Source organism: Strix aluco, chromosome 1, assembly GCF_031877795.1.
Source record: "Strix aluco isolate bStrAlu1 chromosome 1, bStrAlu1.hap1, whole genome shotgun sequence".
NCBI classification, from domain to species: domain Eukaryota; kingdom Metazoa; phylum Chordata; class Aves; order Strigiformes; family Strigidae; genus Strix; species Strix aluco.
In genome coordinates this window covers 1,068,636-1,093,373 of record NC_133931.1, presented here as the reverse complement: position 1 = coordinate 1,093,373, position 24,738 = coordinate 1,068,636, and the positions used below count along the sequence as shown (strand labels likewise).

General features: G+C 49.2%; 1 protein-coding gene across 8 annotated transcripts in view; it reads right to left on the bottom strand.

Moving 5' to 3' along the window:
• Positions 1-24,738, bottom strand: part of ZC3H3 (zinc finger CCCH-type containing 3) — a 182,369-nt gene that overhangs the window by 150,280 nt on the left and 7,351 nt on the right. Inside the window, exon 1 of one of the 8 annotated variants that reach the window (XM_074828779.1) lies at positions 1,511-1,535. The exons of the other annotated variants lie outside the window; for them this stretch is intronic. The gene's annotated coding sequence lies outside the window, so the exon portion shown is untranslated. Of the gene's footprint in view, positions 1-1,510; positions 1,536-24,738 lie in introns of those variants that run through there. 8 annotated transcript variants of the gene reach the window in all.

Below are 24,738 nucleotides of genomic sequence, written 5' to 3'. Positions count from 1 at the left end.
AGATGAGAAAACTGGGGTGCAGAAGGACAAACAGACTCTTCCTACACCAGACAAAGGGATCAACAGCAGAAGCAAGGATAAAACTCAAAAAACCCAAATCCAAACTAACCTTTTTCTTCTTGCCAAAGCTGCCTTGACATTTCTTCGACTGTCCTAAGTGGAGCAGCGGGCTGGTTGCTTTTAAATCATCCCCTCCGGTCTCACCAGCGGATTAATGCATTAGCTATTCACCCTGCAGACCGGCCTGGTACTGGGAGCACAGTTAAGCCATCACTTTTGCAGTCACCAACCTTCCTGCCTTCAGATTAAATGCATATTTTTAAATCAATGGCTGGAAAAATGCCTTGCAAAGAGCTGCAGCGAGTGCAGAGTGAAAAAGAGATGTCAAAGTGTGCGTGCAGTTGCACGGAACACGTCTCCACGGATGAGGAGCTGGCTGGGTTTGGGTTTAGGGGGGTATTTTGCACAGTAATGTTCCATCCCATCATTTCAACCTGTTGTCTGTAGATCTTCAAGGGTCCATGAAACGCTTTGGGAAAGGCAGAGAACCTTTTGAATTTGGGAAAGGCAGAGTATTACCCCCCACAGCTACCTCAAAAGGAACAAGAGGAACAGTAAAAAGTTGGAGATGATATATCTCCTTACCCGTTCTCCACTCTGGCCCCACACTTTAAAACAAAACCAAAAATTCGTAGTAAAAAAAATTTTTAAAGATACCAAGTAGTTCCTACACATGCAGATTCATCCGAGCGCTTGAGCACATTGAGACTCACGTGTCACTGAATTAACATGTCCAGGCATGTGCTCAGAGATGTGGGGTGCCACAAAAAAGCTCTGAGCCCTGAACCTGTCCCCAAACTCCTGTCCCAGTGAAGCAGAGCTTGAAGACGCCTTTGCATCTTACAGAATCCCAGAATCATCCAGGTTGGAAAAGCCCTTGAAGCTCCTCCAGTCCAACCATGAACCTCACCCTGACCGTTCCCAACTCCACCAGATCCCTCAGCGCTGGCTCAACCCGACTCTTCAACCCCTCCAGGGATGGGGACTCCCCCCCTGCCCTGGGCAGCCCATTCCAACGCCCAACAACCCCTTCTGCAAAGAAATCCTTCCTAAGAGCCAGTCTGACCCTGCCCTGGCACAGCTTGAGGCCATTCCCTCTTGTCCTATCGCTTGTCTCTTGCCTCAACTCTTTCTCCGCAGGGTGAAGAAGAGAGGGGAGGGAGCGGCCGGCCAAAAAAATGCAATGTGGAAGCTCTTTTCAAACTCTCCTAACAAATTTCCCGGCTCTTAGGGAACGGGAGAGGATGACAGATCACCGAACCTTTAGATTAATTGCTCACCAAAGTGAGATGGTCGTGTTGGGTACCCGACGTCAGCACATCCCATCAATCTCCGCAGCCGAGTGCTGCTGTCGGGAGCTAATCCCCCCCCCTCCTCTCCTCGCCAGGCAGGGAGTTCATTTCCACTTCATTACTTCGCAATGTAGCGAGCCGGAGAGTGTCTTACTTACCAGCTACCCTACTCGTGCCATGTTACCGACGCCGTGCTTTGCCGAGCCCGGGGCAGGTGCTGGGGAGATGGGAGCAGAGCCTCATCCCCCCAGAGCAGCATTTTCCCAGCTGATATCCTTTAAAAAGGGGCACAGGGAAAGAGCAAGGATGAGATTAATGACATGCGCTACTCCCGTCTTTCATCTCCCTTCCGTTTGGGTGCTAAAATCGTGGGAGAAATGAGAGTCCTGCACTGGCAGGACAACACAACCTAAAGGGTCTGCCCTGCTCCATCAGGAAACTCCCGGAGATCCCACTCTCCTACACCAAATACCCGGTGCCTAAAGCCACGAGAGCAGCCAGTTTGGAAACATGCACATCACCAAAATCACTTTAAATCACTAACACAGCACTCTTAAATCACCAGTACAGCCTTTCCGCCAAGAAACCCTCATGCTGTTAAACAGAATCCCAGGAAAGAGCTTGGAGAGCTTTTCCCACCCCTTTCCATAACTCTGTGCCCTCCTCGGACAAGCCAAGCAGTGCCAAAAACTGACTTTCAATGCTTTGTGATGGATAAAGGCGCCGTTGCTCTCAGCTTACGGGTAATTTCCTGGTCAGCATCACTTTATCCCACCATCTGCTAAAACAATTACTAGCTGGAGAAAAACTGAACCAGCAGAAAAAGTCGAGAAGGATGCGTCGGGGAGGAGGCAGATGCAGCAGTGTCGGGCTCGAGCAGAGTTACAGCACGGTGCTTGTGCCTCGCTATCCGCCTCTCCAGAACAAAATCCTCATGGGTAAATATAAAAGAGAAAGAAAGGGGGGAAAAAAATCCCAGCCAAAGGATGCTTCATGGAAAAGTGAGGGTTTGGAGGAGTTTAGGGGGTTATTCCTTTTTTTTTTTTTTTAGCTGAAGGAATTTTATGCTTTAAAAACTGAATGCTCACACTTACTGAAATTATACTTCTAAAATGGTTTGGTTTAGTTTGTTTTAATCCCACGTTTTTGCCCTTGAAAAGAGGGGGTTGCATACCCTCCCCTCCTCTTGTCCTTTACATGCATCTCATTATGCGTGCAGCCACCCTTCCTCGAAAGGTTCTCAGGGATAACAAAGACCCCGGGCTGTTTCCAGCAACATCGTTAGCCGCTGTGTAATTACAGGCCCAGAAAGCAAGATGTCCAAGCACCCAGGTTTATCTACACCACCCTGTACGCCACTGATTTGCCTGTGAGAATTACACCACACACAACTGTATTTGTTGGGCTATTGCAGAGACGGTGTTAGACAAGCAGGAACAATTACCAGCCCTCTGCTAGCCTGTTAACTTGGTCAGTCACTAAATATCTCTGGCATGAAGACAGCTATTTGCCATCTTAATCCGAGGCAATCCAGGTCGGCAGGGACCGATGGGCAAAAATGCATTTAATTAAACAGCGGAGCCTTCCCCTCCGCCGCTCTGCTCTCGTGTTCCAGTCCTGATCCTGTACAGATGGGACCAGAGCCTCACCGCAGGGTCCAGAGGTGATGCCACACCATCTCCTTTCTACCTAGCAGAGCAATTAATACAGCAAACAATTAAACATGGTCTAGCAGAGAGGACAGTGAGACAAGTTTAAGTGACAAACCCGAACACATGGGAAGGCAAGGTCCCAGCTTTCTTGAAATAATACGATCAAATAAAAATAACCGGTCAACTCACCGGTATTAGGAATCAATTAACGGGGCAGAAATCAGCACCGTATAGGAAACATCAGGCAGGCAGCACAAAAGCAATGCAAGCTCTGTCTCTAACACAGTAATCAGACACGACGAGGCAAGAGGTAATTACAGGAGCACTGGAAAACAGGATTTACTCAGAAAGGTTTTTACGGCACAGAGAGTCATTTTCTCTGCGTATTAATGCTACCAGCTCTCACGCCTCGCAGCTCAATAAGGCAGGCTATGTAATAGTTAAAAAAAAAAAAACAAAAACAACAAGCATGCTGTTTAAATTAAATTCTTGCCCCTCGACACTGACCCCAAGTTATCCTGGACACATGGTGACAGTCACGGGTGTTTAACCAAAGAGGAGGTCACAGGCATTGCTTGGTTCACTACTCCCTTTATTGGGGCTAGAAGGGTTGAATTAGGTTTGTCTTAAAAAGAAAGATGCAAAGTCCCACCAAACCAGCTCAGAAATCACACGTGTGCTGCCTCTCTTAAAAAAATTAGGATAGCCAGAGCCTTCAAGGTCCCCCGTGAAAGCGTGTCCCCTCTCCTGCTGCACCAGAGCCGAAGCTCTCACGGGGGTGTGAGCGCTTTTGCGCAACCACATCCTTTATTTGGCACCATTTGGCTTTTTAAAAGTTGCTCTTTGTACTTCTGCCCGTTTAAAACCACCGTCCTTCAAAATGCAGCTGCTTTCTGGGTGATTTTTAAACCTCCAGGACTGATTAAAACCAAACGCAAGCCGTACGCCTTAAATCACTGCAAAAATTAAAGCGAGCATCACTGACGGGTAAAAGCCCACCAGCTCTGGCCAGGCTGTTATTCCTGCTGAACACACGGATATTTTGCTGCTTCTTGTAACTCTCAGTTCATTTCCCTACCGTCGTTTCCTACGGAAAAAAAAAAAAAAAATCAAAAAAAAAAAATCCCTTCTCTGCAAAATCTGGCGCAGGTCTCGCCGAACGCGGGTGCATCGTGCCCCCTAGAGGGTACCACCGCGGGGTCCGTGTTCAGATCTGCTTTTCTGAATTTAAAAGGGGGAAAGGAAGGAAGAAAAAAAAGCCCTTTCCTTCCAGATTGCATGCCCGCACCTGAATATGCTTTATAAAACACATTATATGTAAAGAATTTGGAAAGAGGTGGGGAGAAGGGCATACGTGAATATAAAACTTTGCAGAACAGGCTGGGGGTAGCTACGCCTTGCTCAGAATTTTCCTTTCCAATTAGGAGATGTGTAATTAAACCCCAGCTTGATCCCAACCCAAGGAACACACCAAAAGGATCCCTTCTTGCTTTCTCTGGAACGAGACATATGTGGAGTTAAAACTCACTACCCCAAAGCGGTTGGGGAAGCTGGTGGTGCTGGGCTGAGTCCAAGTAGTTCTAAAAATCATCTAAAAAATGATGTACTCTTGCTGTCCCCTGGGCTGAACCTCCCCCTGGGGCAGCCCCTCGGCCTTCAGGCCCATCTCCCAGGAGCAAACTCTAAGGAGAGGGGTTATTCACTGACCACCTTTCCCCTTCGCAAACCTCTTTTCTTGCTGCTCCGCGTTTCAGTGCTGGAAACATGCTGAGTTAAACAACGCGGCTACAATTAAAACGAAAACTGGAAGGGGGGGGGGGGAAGAGGCAAAAGCCAAAAGGAATAGGTACGTTTGCAGCCGGCAACTGAAAACAGATGGGGAGTCAATGAGGCAGAGAAATAAAACGCAGAGAGGCTGCTCCTGCCTGAAGGAGCTGCCAAGGTGAAGGCTGCCGGCCCGGGTAGACGGGGGTGCGGCAGCAGCGCAGAGAGGATTTACAGCAAGCAGGGACGGTAACCGAATCCCCCGACACGAGAGCGAGCCAGAGGGGCATTTGAGGATGGGGAGGGGGATGTTTGCTTCTCTTTAAATGCATCGTCTGGCAGGGGGGTGCAGTGTTCTCCTGGTGCAGTTTAAGAAGCCAAAAAATCACGATATTTGCGTGCGCAGTGACCCCGGTTTATCCCAAATCACAAACTGGGGCACGGTCAACACGGCCACGTTCTCCACGGGGAGCAGAAACGTTCTGCTCCGCTGCCAGCACCAACTTGTGCCTTGCCACTTCCCCAACCTCTTGTGATACCTTTCTCCGCTGCTTATTCTGAAAGAAACATCAAATTGGGAATTTTGGGGATGCAGCACTCCCGAAGGACTGGGCAGCCTGGACCTGCCAGGCCTGAGGGGATGAGCTGAGCTTTTCCTCCAGGCTCCCTTCTGCTGAGACTGCACTGAGTCCATCAGGCTCAGTCCAGAATACCGGGCTCTTAATTAAGCGTGGCTAATCAGACACCTGGATTTGTCCAGCCCTGTTGCATTCCCTGGGGCAAAAGGGGAGGGAAAAAAAAAATAAAAATCTACACCACTTGTTTGCCTCCTGCAAGCTGCAGCTCATCACAAGCTGCCAGGCTTAGCACGCAGACAGCTGCGGATGCTGACCGAGAGCTTCCCATTTGTTTCAGAACTTTGGATTAGGCTCAAAAAAAAAAAAAAAAAAGGAGATTTGCAGGTATAGGCGGTATTGGGAGAGCTGCCTCTTGGGGCTTGGTAAGGGGTATTTGGGAGAGGGCACCCAGGCAGCCCTCATCACTATGGGGAGCAAAGGGGACCAGTTTTAAGCAGGAGGTACTCCAACCAGACTGGCACGATCAGCCTCCAAATGGTCTCTGAGAGACACATTGAGGGTGAAGAAAGGAAAAGGGAGTCTCTCCAGAGCATCCTTTCTGATGACGAGGCCGATCTCATGCTGGACCTTAACTACATGGTAGGATGGGAGTAAGAGCTGAGACGCCTGGTCATGCTGCCCAACTCTGCCCCCAACTCTCAGTCCGCAGAATTAATTATAATTATTGGTGCAAGAAGGCACAGCAGGATGGAAACAGCCCATTCCTAACTCAAAGGAAGGATTTAGGAGCTGATCTTCAGGGGTTACTTGAGAACAAGCAGAAGCAGCCACCTGGAAAGGGAGCAGAGACCCTCAGGCTGCTCCTCAGGAGCAAATAAAAGTCCGAGCCCAAGGAGAAACTTCTCTGCCTCCAGGCATGGAGCAGACTCACAGGCAAGCTCAGGAGCCCAAGAGGAGCTCTGAGCACCACAGGGACATGTCAGCACCCAAACCAGCCCTCGTGGCATGACCTCCTGAGATTTTTGAACACTAGCTCTGGTTTTTGAGGGAGACCTGCAGGAAGGCAAGTGCCACCATCCTGATAGCGAGCAAGGATTTTATCCAGGGAAATGGAGACTGGAGCACGGCCGCAGCAATAACACCATGCCCTCCATCAGCTCCTGCAACTAATGACCCTTTGCAGCCCACGCAGACTGACAGACAAGGAGGATGGGGGTCAAGACACAAGGAATCAGATGAGCCAAGTGGCAAATCAACAAGAGGACTGGGGTGAGATCATCACAGCAAAAATTACCAAGGGAGGTGTCAGGCATCGAATCCCTTTTTAATACCACACGATTCCCCACTGGCCTCAAGAGCCCCGATCTCCAGGCCCCGATGCCAACAGCTCCCAGCGCCGGCCCTGGATGCTTTTTTAATTCACGGTAATTGCATCTGACTGTAGCTTTCAATTACAAATTCCATCAATTCTACGCATTCGAACCAAATCTTAAAATTGGAAAGGCACCTGTGAAGGGAGCGAGAAGCTTCCTGAAGCTGTGGCAAGGAGGCCAAGCCGGGGCCAAGATGCCTGTCATGAGTCGGATGCCAAGCTGGATGCTTCTGTAGGGACTTTACAAATGGAAGTGCCATCCTGAGCCAAGGCGGGTAAAGATAGCTCTTGCACACCAGAATAAACCTTCAGTTGAAGTTTCTCTTGTTCCCTGACTCCCTTCTTACTCGTGTGCCATCTTCCCGTTCTTCCCCCACAAGCAATACACCCACCTGGGTCGGGTATATCCTCCGGGGCATTGGGAGGCAAGTTGGGAAGGGGATAGGGTTACTTGTGAGCCTGGGGAGGGAGAAGTGGCTTGCTCACAGCTGGTGTTGCCTTGCTTTCTCACAGACAGTTAATTGGGAATTTTCATCACTCTCGCTGGAAGCATTTGCTGTTATATGTGGACAAAAGAGATAGAAAAGGGAAAAGACGATGGCTAGGGCAGGTGCTTTCACTAAGCATTTCAGCTGAAACATTTCCACAGTCTGCAGAAAACACCTTCCAGGAGTCAAACCCAAGACACAGCCCTGTGAAGGAGCAGTTTCAGGACATCCCTTGTTCATTTTCCACAGGCTGATTCAACACGAGAGTTGGGTGATGGGAGTTGAGCAGACCCACGCAGAGCGGGGGCACTGCCAGCCACTCTCCCAGGCCAGTGCTGAAGAGGTACAAGTGTCACCTCAAAAACATCCGTGTGTGACACTCTTGAAATGTTCGTGGCAGCTACAGAAAAGATCATCCATTAATGTAGGACAACTTCACAGGGGGAAAAAAATACAGAATAGCATGGGGCGGGGAGGATGAATAAGTCTTAATTAGCAAGACTTGTAACTACTTTACTGCTAGACCAAAGAGAAAGGCCTGTCCTCTCCTATCAGGAGTTACAACACCCTCCTATACCTGCTACATCCAGCTGTACTGTGTCGTTTCACATCCTCGTCCCAGAGTATCTGCAACATCGGTGTTGCTTCAGTGATATAAATAATAATAATGCAATAATTACCTTGAGCCACAACGTTCCCTTAAACCTTTCCCAGCTCTCTTCCCCCACGGATGCTCAAGCATCCCTGAAGAGGAAAAAAAAAAAGCCCAAACTCTGTTTTCTTCATCTCTGCTTAGTGTCACAGCATTATTCAGGAGAATTTGACGGAAGAATATCCCAACAAAACGCTGGAGCATCACAGCCCCACAGGTGGACCACTCAGCCCACCAGCTTCAGGCCTTCACCGACCCATTTTTTTTGTTCCAAAACAAGCAAAATGGAGGCAGCAGCCCTGGGAGGACCAAGGACCTGCAAGGACCAGGAGATGTGGGTCACAACCACAGCTTTGGGAAGGGACCAGAGTTAACACTAAGAGGCAAAGAACGTATCAGGGGTCTGCCTGCAGCGACTTAACCCCCGAGCCAGTAACAGCCCGTGAACACGCTGCTTTCACGGGCCCTTGCAGTCATCCAGCGCCAGAGCAAGCCTCAGTTTGATTCAGTTTGTTACGCACTAAAAATTCCTGATAAAAGCCTAATACACTACTCAGTTACACGTTACCAGGTAGAAAATGCTTTTTATTCCAGGGTGGAGGATATTTTTGGTTGGTTTACTACAAACTTTACCTCAGCTGAAAGCGCAAGAACCACCCTGTCTACAAACAGCCTGAACCGTGGCAAAGAAATGTCCGTTGCAGAATGCATCTAGGTCTTACCTGGATCATTCAAACTGCTGCAAAACTTGTAATTTCAGTGTCTAAAGCACCAAACCTCAACCCAAAGAAAAGAATAGAGCTGTACGACCAGACTGAGAGGCACAAACAGCTGTTCTAATTCTGGTTCCATCCCTGGTCCGTGCATGACAGGGGTAACCTCCGGCCATGCAGAGGATGAACACGTGTACGTCTTTCAGCAAGCAAACCTTTGGATTAAAAGCGTGACCAGCCAGCAGCTCTTAGAAGAAACGCAGGTTTTGGATTGTTTCAGGTGCTGATGTACAACCTTTAAACATCCCTCCAGGAAGACAGCCCTCATCTGCTGCCTCCTGCAACCTCAGCGCACTGAACACATTTTCGGACGCTGCTTTACTGCCTTAATTAGGTAATTACCTAAATCTTTATTGCTGCCTCCTTTGATAGGCTCAAGCAGACCTCTGAAATTCTCTAGTTTCACCTGTAGATAACAACATAACCTCAAAATCTGGTAGCAAGTGTCTCGTCCAAGATCACATCAGAGTTTCAGGGGAGCTGATGCCCGAGCTGACGCTCCAGCGTGCGCTAGCTGCTACCTCCTCTCCACCCATCCTGTGCATAAACAAGGGCTTTAGTTTCCTGGTTTGCCAAACTGACACTTAGAAATAAATCCCAATAATTGTTTACATGATGTCTTGTTCACAGGACCAAATTCAGACACAGATATTTACGCAAATGCAGAATATTACAGGTATCAAAGCTCGGCTGCAACACAACCAGCAGCATCAGAAGGAGTCACAGCGAGCAGCCACAGAGACAATGCTTCTTCCACCAAGCTGCACCTCCATTCCCACAAAAATCCCCAGAAATCCACAACAAGACCCAAGAAAGCAGCACTTAATGCTTTCCATTAAAGGTGTAAAATACTCAGAGCTTTCCAAGCGAGCGGCTGTTTCCCTACGATTCCCCAACAGTTAGCGAACGCCATACGGTTTCATTTGTTGACAGGGCAGAGTGCTCCCCGGGAGGGAAGGGAGCAGTGACCCAGAGCAGAAAGCATCTGGGAGCAAATAAAGAAAATGAACTGCTTTTAACAGGAGTAAAGCTCCTGCCACCGCACGCGCAGCCGTGGCCCATCACGCTGCTCGGCACCAAAACCCAGCGCAGAAAACCGCAGGGACAGCGCAGAGACCACCACGAGCAAAAGCACATTTACAGGAAGGAAAATAAGGGAGATGTAGGGTATTAAAAGCGAGATGCTCTATTAATATTGCTCCTTAAACAGCAACAGTCATAATTCAGGCAGCCTGTACAGACAGGTAACGATGTGATGCTGCTTTGCTACAGCATGGAAGGAGCTGGGGATGCTCCAGGGAGCAACAGAAGAAACTTCCTGGGATGGTCTTTAGAGCTGGAATTGAATCAGAGAACAGTTTTACATATTTTCCAACTCTAAAAGAGAGAAGAGCTTCACGTAACACTTCGCAGGTTACAAACAAATCCATCCAAGAAATACAGGCAGGGAAAAGTGACAAAGAGGAGGCAGGTTCCATCTCCCCACATGTATCACCCCGGTTTGAAAAGGCCTTGCTACACACCAGAAACTAAACACACACAAAAAAAAAAAAAAAATCACGCTGGCCCTGGCAGCAAGGTTTCCAGATCTATTTTATGCTGGAATTACTTCGATGGGATCACTCAGGCTGCTGGCAGCTGCTCAGGAGTCCTGCCTGCCTTCCTTCCCCAGAGCTTGCTGCCTGCAACGCCAAAGCGCAGAGGAATTGCCGTCATTGTCCAGGATCCCATCACAGTAGGTGCCAAACAAACACAAAACAAAGAGCTTTTAATGAGTTTATTTCTCCTAACAATGCAACAATTGCTAGGACAACTAATTAACGCATACAGCAGAGCTCTATCTGCACTAATTACGTATTTTTTAATCCATTCCCCCTCCTTTCACCCACGGAGGCAGCTCTCGGAGATAGCAAGGGAGGGAGTATTAGCAGAGGTGCTGCTGCTTTCCACCTCCCGTTGTCTATGGCAGCTCCAAGTGATGCTCCACTACCACGGTACCACTCAGGGAAACATCCCACAGGCAGCAATCCTGGGCAGGCAGCATGCTATGGGGTGGATATCTCATTTTACTCTTCCCCTTGACCTTCATTTTAAGCCCTTTACTTCCCACATGCGTTTCCCAAGCAACCTGCTGCTCTCCAGGCACAGAGCCGGGACTCACTGGCCACGAAGTTTATTGCTAAACTTCAAAATCACAGTTAAATCTCGTCTCTCTTCTCTGGTGCTGTGGAAGAAGTAACCAAAAAACTGTCAAGAATGGGGCGAGGAAGGTCTGAGCATACAGATTCTCAGGGTTTAAACGTCTATTTGCTTCCAGGGAGGGAGATTCAGAAAAAAAATCCCATCTCTGGAAAGAGACTGGCTGGCAGCAGCGACAACTGAGAAAAGCAGCATTTTGACTACATAAACCCAACTGTTCCCTAATTCCAAGTTTAAAAGGAAAAAGCCAGTGTTGCTGCCTGCAGCCCTTCTCCCTTCCCGATGCCACACCACATCGCTCGCCTTCAACCCAGCAGCTCTCCCCGAGAAGTGTTTTCAGACCCTCCGCTAACATCTCTAATTACAGTAATTAATTTTTAGCCTGATTTTTTCAAAGGGAAAGCTAGACAGACAGATGTGATGCTCACCCCTGGGGGCACAGAGAAGAGGCAAGCACGGACCCTTGGACCCACACCCCAACAGGCGCGTAGGGGGTTGTAGGGCAACATGTCAACTTGGGGACCGGCACCTCAACGTGTTGCACCCTACCCATTGCTGCTGAGCACGCTCTTCTTCTCCGTAAATGTTTTTAAACGCTTGTGACCCAGTTGTAATTCTAGCTGGGATCATCTCAAGCTCCTTTTCTTTCTCATTTACCCCAATTCTCTCTTTCCCAAAAGGCAAGATGAGCTCTTTTGGACGGCTGATGGGACACAGGTAACATCACACTCTGGGACAGGGCTCTCCTGTTGCACTCCGGTCTCAAGTTTGAGCTGACATTAAGGGCACATTCATAATGAATTCTGGAGGTCAACGCTATAATTCAGACAAACAGGGGAAGCCATGCCGAGGTGTTGAATGATTTAAAACATAATTCACCCCCCACCCATTCCCCGGTGAAGGGTGCCACCTGTTAGTGTTTGGAGCATGAGAAAATACCCAGGAATGAGCAGAATCCCAAGACACGCAGCTCCGCTCCACCAACTGCGGTAAGGAAGAAGCTGCTAATGGCTCCTCACTTGCTCCAGGGATTATGTCATAGCTCAAATTGTATTCCCAAGGAATGGGGTTACCGCATTCCCGAGGAACGTACTGGATACACGCAGCAAGCTTCCCAGAGCTGAAAACAACCCAGGCAGCGCAACAGCACGGGGCCACATGGCACAGGCAAGAAAAGCCCTGAGGGACTTGCAAGAAGGAGGGTCTGCTCCAAGGATCCCCCCCCCCCAAGCCCCTCGTTTTCAGCACCCCTTCGATCAGGAGAAGGGACACGCACTCGCCGGAGATGGGCACAGCCTGAGCTGTGCTCCTCACCGCTGTCAGCCAGGCAGCGGCGTTGCCTCCTTGCCCCCAGTGTATCATTCCTCTACACCAACTCTGTTTTGTTGAGATTGCAATGTCCAGCACCTATAAAACCAAGCTTGGAGCACCTCTTGAGAAGGGATTTGACTGCTCTAAGCAGCCCCACAAACATAGCGGCTGCGGGACCTGAGTAAAACACAACCCTGTGTTAGAGCAATTAGTAGGGTTACAGAGCCAGGTCCTCAGAAAATAGGAATCTTTGGACTCCAGGACAAAAAAACCCCTCCACCTACAACCAAAAAGATAAAGGAGAGGACCACAGTTTCCTTCAACGCTCTTTTCTACGAAATTTCCACATCTTCAGGCGCAGGCTTGCCCATCACATTTGTTTTACAATGTTTGGCCACGGGCGTGGTTCAGCATCTCTGGGGTCACAGTTGCCCCCTGGTACCTCTCAGCTGTTTGCAAGGGCTAGTACACGTACCAAACACATGCCAGCCTCTAAAAATGCATCGTCTCCTCATACTGGGACAAAGAGATCCCACCTATCGTCTGATCCTACTTAACAGATTAAAATAATATTTCCCTAAATTCTAAAGGAAGGTTTCCAGCCCTTGCAAAGGGCTTGGATACATGATAGTGATGAATGTTGCCCAAGAGCCTGAAGCAAACCAAACCCATCTTTTATCTTGACCACCTAGGGAGGACATCTCTCTCTCGTGGGAATGCGTGCGAGGTACTAGGAACTCACTGACACCAAAACTGACAAATAAGCTGGGAAATATTTTTAACAGACTTTTACAGATATCAAAACACCTTGCACTGTAGTCTAGATGAACTAGCCTTAACAAGAAAACTTGCAAGATCAAAAAATATTAAATAGTTCACATGAAACATTTCGACAAAAATCCAAAAGAAAACAGAAGAGCTGGACAAGACTTAGGCTGATACATAAACCTTTTATTTTTAAGTCAGCACTTCTAAAATACACCCATGATTGCACCACAGAGACTTTTAGCTGCTCGGGAATGTCACCTGTCAACGCCTGCTCCCCAGGCGCACTTAGAGGGAGAGCTGATCATCACTGATGTTCCCATCCAGTAAATATTTCAAACAAAAACCAATTAACACCACTACACACTGGAAGAATGCTGCTCCCCTGTTCTGCCTCAGAAACAAGCTTGCCAAACTCAGAGAAAGCTAGAGGGAAAAATAAACCAGAAAAAACAACCCACACTTTGATGCTTTCCTTTTCTGCTTGGGTCCCCCCATCACACAGCTCCCTTCTGCATCCCTTGGAGATGTGCAACACCTCTGAGTTTCCTCTCACAGAATCCCAGAATCATCGAGGTTGGAAAAGCCCTTGAAGCTCCTCCAGTCCAACCATGAACCTCACCCTGACCGTTCCCAACTCCACCAGATCCCTCAGCGCTGGCTCAACCCGACTCTTCAACCCCTCCAGGGATGGGGACTCCCCCCCTGCCCTGGGCAGCCCATTCCAACGCCCAACAACCCCTTCTGCAAAGAAATCCTTCCTAAGAGCCAGTCTGACCCTGCCCTGGCGCAGCTTGAGGCCATTCCCTCTTGGCCTGCCGCTGGTTCCTTGGCTCAAGAGACTCATCCCCCCTCTCTGCACCCTCCTTTCAGGCAGTTGCAGAGGGCCAGGAGGTCTCCCCTCAGCCTCCTCTTCTCCACACTAAACCCCCCCAGTTCCCTCAGCCGCTCCCCATCAGACCTGTGCTCCAGACCCTGCACCAGCTCCGTTGCCCTTCTCTGGACACGCTCGAGTCACTCAATGGCCTTTTTGGAGTGACGGGACCAAAATTGAACTCAGACATCGAGAGGCGGCCTCACCAGTGCCAAGCACAGGGGTAAGATCCCTTCCCGGTCCGTGAAAGTTCCCAGGCTTGGTGAACATCAGGCATTTAGTAACCTCAGCAGATATGTCCCTTCCAAGCCTGTTGGGTCCCTCTCAAATCCCTATACCTCACCCCAACACCCTGTGCCAGGCATGCTGGTGGGAGACAGGGATGACCTTATGCTGCACCTCGATGGACCAGGCAGCCCACGGAGAAGGCCGATGGCTCTTTGCTTTTCCAGGCTATTAATCAGTCCCATCAGGCTACTTATCCACACCCAGCAGATTTCCATGAAACCTTTAGAAACGTACCGTCTCCACCACCTCTGTCCATCTGTTGATATTGTCTGAGATCAGCCAAGTACAAAAACCAGTGGGGAACATTAAGCTCTTTAGCAGACAGAGCCGGAGCCTGGACACACATCTGCAGCTTTGTGTTTATTCCAGGCTAACACACATGCTACGGCAGTGGCCCACACCAGGCAAAGCAACCCCGAGCTCTCCCCTGCAGTAGCATCTTCAGGAGAAGGACAAGGAAAAGCCTCAGCATCTTTTTTAGACCTCGCTTTGCCACCTGCAAGAAGCTGTCAGTCCGGTCCCAGATACCCACCAGCATCATCCCTCCCGCACCAGAAATTACCTTCCCCTTCACGTGAGCTCCCCTTAATCAGCATCAGTCAATATAAGCCGTGTTAACCGAGACGGTTTAAATACCATGTCTTTGCTAAGCCAGCTCATTTTGACTGAAGCAGGTCAGGGAGTGCTCGCAGGCCCAATTCCTGTGAGCGCTGGCACTTTCAGAGCCGGCATGCATCTACATTTCACGCAGGTACAGTTATAATCTGTTTATCCTCACATTAAGACTTTGGACCTCCCGTATAGACCCAATCCAGGTTTAAACGAGACCAGCGCACAGGTTTTATGCTGTTATAGCTATTTCAGATTGCAATTTGATTATTTGGAGTTTAAAACAAAAGATTACTCATCCCAATCCTCTCCTGCCGTCGAGGCAGGCAATGAAAGACCATGGCCAATGAGTTACTGTGCATGAGCTGAGCTGCGGAACCCGGCTGCCGGCATATCACAGTCACTTCAAAATGTGGGGAGGGGGAAAATAAACACATTAGTTGAACGTTTCTCACAGCTTTCTGCAAATAGTTTCCCTTGTATCTTCTGTGAGTTAATAAAACTTGCATAATCAACAAAACTCTGCAACTTCCAGGGCAGGAATACTCAGGGTGAAGAGAAAAAAAGTCCCTGCAATGGTCTGATTGCTCTCGACAAGACTATGCAAAAACAGTCTTTTTTCAGGAACGCAAGTGTGACCCCAGATCGGCCTTAGAGGGGAGTAAACTATTTAGGATTATTTGTGGACTGGCTTTGGACCTCACAGCACCCTACCTGGGCCACTCTCGGTGCTTCCAGCCTTCAGAAGACACAGGCAAGTCGGTTCCCACAGCAGTAGCTGGTTTCATTTAGACCCTGCGGGGTCAAGGACTAAACCTAAGGTTGCACAAGTCTCAGCTTAGCTTGGCTCAGCATCTCCTTTCAGCCTCGGCATTCCCCAGGCAGCCCTGCAAATCCACTGTCACCTTTCCTCCACCACGCAACCACACGGTTTTAGCAAGAGGAACCACTCTCCTGCCGAGAACATCACCGTAGCCTTCAATCAGGTATTACCCAGCCTGGAGAACGGAGGACAGAGGCAAAATTTGAGGCTTTTTCATCCAGATCTGCCCGCTAAGCCCAGCCACAGCACAGCTGAGGGGCAACCAGCTGTGCTGGATCAGGTCTCGAAGTCCAAACCTCTCACTTTTGCAGCAGAACAGTCATACCTGGCATCGGGTTCACATCGGGGAGTAAAGCCTCAAAAACCCTCTGAGCTAGCTTAGAGCCTGCAGCAAACCCTCTTTGGCCAGCTGAGACACAAACAGCAAAGTCCGCAGGGAAGAAATCGGGCAACAGTTGTTTCACAGGTGATTTTTTTTTTGCCCAGATCTCCCATCACACGGGCAGCAAAACCAAGGTACACCATTAAAAGCATTTACCCCAAGGTCACCGAGGGAATCAGCAGCAGCAGTGCATATTAATAACAAAGTCTCCTGGCTCCTAGCCTGCTCTATCAGGCCCCTTTCTCCACACAAGTGTTTCCCCCCCACCTCCAATTATTCAGGTAATTGAAATGCCTGCTTCTGTCCTTGAAAATTAGGTTGAAAGTGGCTTGAAAATTAGTTGCAACAACACCAGCCAGGAACTGTTAGCTTCTCCACTGATGCAGCCCGCAGGGTTGTCTATAAAACTCCATCCAGGAGCAGCGAAGGCTGTTTGGTTTTAATCAACTCTAAATGTATTTGAAGGACACTCCCTGGGTCTTACAGGGATGTTAGGTATTCAAATTTAAGAGTATTACCAAATGGCAGAGAGGACCTCTTCAGGCCATCAGAAACTACAGAACCAGGAAAAGAAATCCTCTCTCTCTTCCAGTGTCTTGTCTGAATCCCCAGTTGACCCCGGTTGATTTTTAACATAAAAAGTTTTGTTGTTGGTTTGGGGGGGCGGGGGGGTGTGTGTTTTTTCTTTTGTTTTCCTTTGTGGTTTGTTTCTGGTTTGTTGTTGTGTGGTTTGTTTTGGGTTTTTTTTTAAAATAAAACCTTCATGCATCTGCATGCACTGAAAATAAAAATCACATCCAGCATTTTTCACTCAGCTGCCACGTCAAATTATGTTCTCCAGGCCATGTGTCAGGCGCGATCTCCTAAATCTACGGGCTATTTTAATAGCAGAAGAGTCAGACTTCCAGCCCTCATCCTACCAGTGACCTGAATGCAGTGGGAGTAGACTGGTTGGCAGAGCTGTAAGAAACAAAAACATTCCCTGAAAAATTTCTGACATTCCATCAGCATGTTATTTTACTCTTAAATAACCCAAGTGATATTCTAGAGCACCTCAAAGCAGGCTGCAAATACTGAATAGAGCCTCAATTCTGCTGTAAAGGTATTAATACACCCCCAAAGAGGAAAAAAAAAAAAAAAAAAAGCATCAAGATTACATGATTTGCCCAAAGTTACAGCCATGAGCAAACTCTGGTCTTCCCTGAGATAGTCCTGTCTGAGAAGACGAGGTGATTCTTCCTTCAGTATCCTTTTGATATGGTTCCCCACAGCCTCGTCCTGCAGAAACTGGTATGTTATGGTCTAAACAAGGGGTCTGTGCCACGGGTGGGGAACTGGCTGACAGGCTGCACCCAGAGGGTGGGGGGAAATAGTTCTTTTTCAAACCGGCAATTTGACATGAGCGGGGTCCCCCAGAGATCGATATTGGGCCAAATGCTGTTTAATATCTTCTTAAGTGATCTGGATGATGGGATCAAGCGGACCCTGATGGAGTTTGCTGGTGATACCAATCTGAGTGGGGAAGTGGACACTTGGGAAGGGAGAGCCACCCTGCAGGAAGACCTGGATAGGCTGGAGGAGTGGGCTAAGAAGAACCTTATCAAGTTCAACAAGGACAAGTGTAAGGTCTTACACCCAGGAAAAGATAACCCAGGAGTGCAGCACAGGCTGGGATCTACCCGGCTGGGAAGCAGCTCTGCGGAAAGGGACCTGGGGGTCCTGGTGGACAACAAGCTCAGTAGCAGTGACCAGGGTGCTGCAGCAGCAAAGAAAGGCAATAGGCTGCTGGGCTGCATCAACAAGGGCATCACCAGCAGAGATGAATCACAGAATCGTCAAGGTTGGAAAAGCCCTTGAAGCTCCTCCAGTCCAACCATGAACCTCACCCTGACCGTTCTCAAATCCACCAGATCCTCAGCGCTGGGTCAACCTGACTCTTCAACCCCTCCAGAGATGAGGACTCCCCCCCTGCCCTGGGCAGCCCATTCCAAGACCCAACAACCCCTTCTGCAAAGAAATCCTTCCTAAGAGCCAGTCTGACCCTGCCCTGGCGCAGCTTGAGGCCATTCCCTCTCGTCCTATCGCCTGTTCCTTGGTTCAACTCTACTCAGCACTTGTCAGGCCACACCTGGAATACTGTGCTCAGTTTTGATCCCTGCTATACAAAAAAGATGTGACCAGGCTGCAGAGGGTCCAGAGAAGGGCCACAAAGATAATCAAGGGACTGGGAAAGCTGACATGTGAGGAAAGGCTGAGAGAACTGGGTTTGTTCAGCCTTGAGAAGAGAAGGCTTAGGGGAGACTTTGTCACCATGTTCCAGTATTTACAGGGTGACTACAAAGAAGATTGAGACTCCCTTTTTGCAAGGAGTCACATGGAAAAGATGAGGGGTAATAGGTACAAGTTACTCCCAGGGAGATTCTGATTGGATACAAGAGGAAAATTTTTCACAACAAGAACAATCAGCCACGGGAATAACCTCCCCAGGGAAGTGGTGGATTCCCCACCATTGGACACTTTTAAGATTCAGCTGGACTGGGCCATCTTGTCTACGGTGCTTTTGCCAGAAAGGTTGGACCAGATGATCCTTGAGGTCCCTTCCAACCTGGTATTCTATGATTCTGTGATCCTTTCTTCTAGGCTCATTAGCTCCTTGCAGTGGCACACCTTTATCCTTTCTGAGAAGCAGAAGTTGATGACTTTAAAGAATAAAATGGATCTGGTCATTTAGTCACCAAGAGGAACATTTCCTTCTTCTGGGTGTGCTAGACAAGTCACAAAAACATATTTCCTCACCGCAGATATTTCCTCATTGTCTTGTGATGGGAAACAGCAGAGCGAGAGGCTGTTAAGTCTTCCCAGAGCAGGTCCAAGCGCTCCAGCCCCGAGCTGCTTTCCTCTTCACATTACCTGACCAGCACGTGGAGGAGAAATCCTCTCCCAGAGATGAAAAATCAATTTGGTCTTTGACATCCCAGGCACAACCGCTCACTCACACGCTAATTGGTACTGGCACCACAGCAATTTTGTAGCCCAGAAGTACAGGAGAAGGGCCCCAGCAAACCAGTGGATAAAAGCCAGGCTCAAGTCAGGTTAAAACAAGTAATCTAGAGAATAAGACGTCAAACACCTATTAGCATTAATCCCTATTAATCCCTCTAACTTCATCTCTCGCCATCCTTTCTCCAACTTTCTGAAAGCTGTCTGAGGATCTAAAAAGGTGCCTCCACAGTCCGTGCGCCACCACCACCACAGGACACCAGCGCCGAGCCATCCCCAAAAGCTTTCTCCTGTCAGGAGAGCTGCATAGGAAGCACTAACAAACAACAAAGGAAGTGAAAATCCTCTGTCACTATGTTGTCCAGCATTCGCTCGTCCTCTGACAAGGTCACGCAGTTGCACAAAGGCCAATTTCAGAGTGGGATGTATAAACAGGAAAACAGGTTGTAATCCTTCACCTCCAGAGCTCGAGAAGCATCGGTGACAGCCAAAGAAAAATTGGAATAAGTTACCCAGGGAGGATGTGGAGCTTCCACCACTAGAAGTCTTTAAAATTGGGTTAGATGCCCACCAGGCAAGAACGGTGTAAAATGAGTGACTGTGCCACGAGCAGGGGAGAGACTAGACAGTGTCCTAGGTCCAGCCCAGGCTTTTTTGTTATTCTACACCACAGTGTTACTAATCACACTCACCAGACTAATCCAGGAGAGTTAAATCCTTTATTTGTACAACAAGGTGTGGATGACTGGTGAGTGAAGCCAATAAAAGAAGCTGGAGAGAGGAACTCTTGCAAGCCCTGAAGCTGCAGAAGAAAGGACAGCATTCAACTCCTTCGATCTTTAGTCAATTCTCCAGTGACAGTGGGGAAAAAAAAAAAAAGAAGGGTTTTACCCTTAAAGAGGGAGCAAGGTGCAGAAGACCCTCAGCTTCCTGAAAGAGATGCAGAGAATTGTAAATCTGAATGGAAATGAGAACTGGACGTGACTGCTAGTGCTGCCAGAGTGCTTAAAAGCCCCAAATATTGCATCTCGTTTGCACCACACAGAGACATCACCAGAACGACAAGCTGTCCGCACAGACAGCATCTCAAGGCCTCACAGAGAGAAAAGATGGGAGAAAGCAAAGGGAAAATCCTCTCCCAAGAAGGATGAGTTCCTTTTCTCCAGGGAATTTACACAAGACAAGACCAAACCTCGTTCCCCTCTTCAATCAAAGGTTTGTTAAACCACACCGCTGCAGATATTCACAATACCCATTCAATTCTACTTTCTCTTCCTCTGAACTGCCTTCTTACTACCTTTACTACTTTCTTGTCCAGGGTTTCTAGGTAAAGCAATCCACCAAAAATCCCTCAGGCATGTCAGCAACCCTCTCGATAGCAGAAAATCTCCTCATCTAGGGGAGGATCAGTAGTTTCCTCTCCTTTACAGAGGTTGTCCTTCTCCCAGTACAGCACATCAAGGCCGTGTTTGTAAGCAGCAACTGTTCTTCCACCAGAATTCATTTAAACTTTAAAAGAGGGGAAATATGTCAATCTGACAGGCTATCAGCTGAATTAGTGAAAAGTTTTTAAAAGCTATTGACAAGTCCACTTCTGCTTTGGATTCGAATGACCATGCTGCTCCATTAAGTAACCCAGCCACTCTGCTCACATGAATATTTAAAAGAGAAAAAGCAAAGCATTAGGCAGCCAAGGAGCCCGGGAGGTGCACTAATATCTTTGAGGAGAGAGGACAGGACAAAAGAAGTGTCAGCACACACAAAGTGGCCAGTGTGATGTCCAGGTTTGGGGTTTTTTTGTTGGTTTTTTTTTTTTTTTTGATTGGTTTTTTTTTTAAGAGGATGGCGTGGAAAAGGCAAGGTCCTCTCCCGCACCACTTAGTATGAAACCAGCCTTTCAGCACGTTCGGCACATGCAGCTACTGACACGGAACAGAAAGCAGATCCTTATTGAATAACTGTTAAGGGAAATGTAATAAAGAGAAAAATCTCCCTTCAGTTTAAAGGTAAAACTGTCTGGGAATCATGAAGACACAGCACGTATTAAAGTAAAACTATTTGAACCCATGTTTCACAGAATCCCAGAATCATCTCGGTTGGAAAAGACCTTGAAGCTCCTCCAGCCCAACCATGAACCTCACACTGACCGTTCCCAACTCCACCACATCCCTCAGCGCTGGGTCAGCCCGACTCTTCAACCCCTCCAGGGATGGGGACTCCCCCCCTGCCCTGGGCAGCCCATTCCAACGCCCAACAACCCCTTCTGCAAAGAAATCCTTCCTAAGAGCCAGTCTGACCCTGCCCTGGCGCAGCTTGAGGCCATTCCCTCTTGGCCTGCCGCTGGTTCCTTGGCTCAAGAGACTCAGCCCCCCTCTCTGCACCCTCCTTTCAGGCAGTTGCAGAGGGCCAGGAGGTCTCCCCTCAGACTCCTCTTCTCCACACTAAACCCCCCCACTTCCCTCAGCCGCTCCCCATCACACCTGTGCTCCAGACCCTGCACCAGCTCCGTTGCCCTTCTCTGGACACGCTCGAGTCATTCAAGGGCCTTTTTGGAGTGAGGGGCCCAAAACTGAACCCACTCATGAAGGGGCAGCCTCACCAGTACCGAGTACAGGGGTGAGATCCCTTCCCTGTAAGATCACTTTTCTACCACATATTACCAGAAAGCCTAAAAAAATCTAGGACCACGTTAAGAAATGAAAAAAAAAAAATAATAAACCTGAACTATTCTGATAAATCAAGTTGCACGTCCACATTTCCCAACCCTTGCTCCTTAGCACAGGCCTCAAGATAGAGAGCAAGGGGTGACATAAAGCAAAGTGAACCTCAGGCCATTCGCTGCTCTGAAAAGAAACTTGCAGCAACAAGGAAAGCTCCCACGCACCAAAGCCTTTAAAACACACAGGAGCCAAAGAGCAACTCTTTGAAAGCCAGAAATCCCTAGAGGGAAATCATTGAAGTAGGAGACCAAAGTTGCAAGGTACAGCATAGAGGGAAGGGAACAGAAAAAGACCCATTCATCTGGCACTGAGCACTGCTCCGCTTAAGAACCCATGAGACAAGACAATATAAAACAAGCTGCCTGCTTTAATATATATTAAAAAGCAAAGAGAAACGCCAGACTGCAGATTTACTGCCTGTCACCAGCAGAGGTTTAACATCTTGATTTCACGCTGGTATTCTTCATTACGTTTTATTACCGGGCTTTATGTCACTACCACAGCGTTCAGGTGGGAATTAAGAGGGTTTCGTTCAGGAATGCCTTCAAGTCGAGACACTAAACAACCCAACAGCGGGGCACTGCTTTCCCACCACCGGCTCCTCTCGGGGAACGTAAGCGATGCCGAGAGCACCCAGGAGAGGTGCTGCGGCTTCACCGCGGTAAGCCGAGCTGCGTGAGCGCTTGGCGGTGCAGGGATTGGCGGCAGGGAGCCTCCCAGGGCATGGAGAGAGGAAATAAAGCAAAATAATAAAATCACAGGGTGATATTTTTTAAGTTATCGACAAGTCTAAGTGGCTGGGCTGCCTTACACGTGCCTAGAAACAACCCATTTTGCAGCACTAATAGAGAGGAGTTTTCACTGTCCTATAATACCCTTGGAGCTGACAGTCAGAGCCCCCTTTCTATCCATATATGAGATCTTCTCAGCACAGCAAGGTTTTATCCTTATTACAAAGCCAAGACGCTGCCTCCCCCAGCTCGGACAGGCCTGACAGCTTGCCTGCACAAATCTAACCACTCCAAAATAAATATCTCACGAGCGTGGCAGCAGCCAGGGACACCTCCAGGACCAGCCTCCCTGGCCCAACTCCAGGTCCTGGGGCTGTTTCCAGAGTCACAGCCCGTTTGCCATAAGGATGCTCCAGCCCCAAAGGGAGGCAGGAATAACTCCCCACGTAGACACAACTCGTTCTCAGCATTATTCAGGCAGCGAAGCGGCTGTTGGGAATTGCAGGCGCCGGCACCTGTTTATCTAGAGGGGCCAAGCAGGGACTGAGAAGAGATAAACAAGGATATCAAGTTTAGGATGCTTTTCAACAAAGCAGCTTTCCCCAAGCAATGTCCAGGCAATGGCATGTCACCCACGCCTGGCTCCAGAAGGGAAGTGGTGACAGTGGGAGAGTCATTGGGGCTGGGCATCCCCCTGGTATGGGAGGGAAGAATTGCTCAGGAGCAAAGATCGCTTTCCTGGTGTTGGATGGCCTGGTTTTTCTAACCCCTTCGGCTCAACAAGTGTTTGTTCACATACCGCTCTGCCCTGTCCTCACCTGTCCTCTGCAGCACACACCCTTGCCAGCCCTAAAATTTCACAGAATCCCAGAACCATCGAGGTTGGAAAAGCCCTTGAAGCTCCTCCAGTCCAACCATGAACCTCACCCTGACCGTTCCCAACTCCACCAGATCCCTCAGCGCTGGCTCAACCCGACTCTTCAACCCCTCCAGGGATGGGGACTCCCCCCCTGCCCTGGGCAGCCCATTCCAACGCCCAACAACCCCTTCTGCAAAGAAATCCTTCCTAAGAGCCAGTCTGACCCTGCCCTGGCGCAGCTTGAGGCCATTCCCTCTTGGCCTGCCGCTGGTTCCTTGGCTCAAGAGACTCATCCCCCCTCTCTGCACCCTCCTTTCAGGCAGTTGCAGAGGGCCAGGAGGTCTCCCCTCAGCCTCCTCTTCTCCACACTAAACCCCCCCAGTTCCCTCAGCCGCTCCCCATCACACCTGTGCTCCAGACCCTGCACCAGCTCCGTTGCCCTTCTCTGGACACGCTCGAGTCATTCAAGGGCCTTTTTGGAGTGAGGGGCCCAAAACTGAACCCACTCATCGAGGGGCGGCCTCACCAGTGCCAAGTACAGGGGTAAGATCACTTCCCTGTCCCTGCTGGCCACTCTATTGCTGATACAAGCCAGGATGCCATTGGCCTTCTTGGCCACCTGGGCACACTGCTGGCTCATGTTCAGCCGGCTGTCAATCAACACCCCCAGGTCCCTCTCTGACTGGCAGCTCTCCAGCCACTCCTCCCCAAGCCTGTAGCGCTGCTGGGGGTTGTTGTGGCCCAAGGGCAGCACCCGGCATTTGGCCTTAGTGAAACTCCTACAGTTGGCCTCAGCCCATTGCTCCAGCCTGCCCAGATCTCTCTGCAGAACCTCCCTACCCTCGAGCAGATCAACACTCCCACCCAACTGGGTGTCGTCCGCAAACTTACTGAGGGTGCACTCAATCCCCTCGTCTAGATCATCAATAAAGATGTTAAACAGGAGTGGCCGCAACACCAAGCCCTGGGGGACACCACTCGTGACCAGCTGCCAACTGGATTTAACTCCATTCACCACAACTCTTTGGGCCCGGCCATCCAGCCAGTTTTTTATTTGCTGGGGAGGGGATGGGTATGCTAGGGAGAGAAATTAAAACCCCGTAAAGCAGATGTTTCCTGAGCTTCAGAAAGAAACTGCAAAGCTCAATCTGCCCGTGCGGAGCCACGTTTTTTAACTGCTGATCTCAGCAACGTCCACTGGCAGCGGCAAGGGGCAGGATCCCTGCCGGCTCATGATGTACCAGAGTTCAGTCAGAACCAAGCCTCACCCCAGAGAGGCACCTATAACACCTCAGAGGTCAAAACTCCTTAAAAACAACAGGAAACATCAGGAGAGGACACTTGGGAAGCAGCAGATGGGGGATGGATGTGCCACAAGCCACCAGCTGGGGAAGGGAGAGCAGAGAACCACGTATTAAGGGATATTTCCACATCCTCGCTGAGGCTCTCAGTGATCCTCAGTCTGCTCTGGCAGCAGAACACAGGTTACACGCAGCCTTATAAAATCCAAGAAAAAAGCTGGGCAGCTTTTTAGTGCCCCCATATG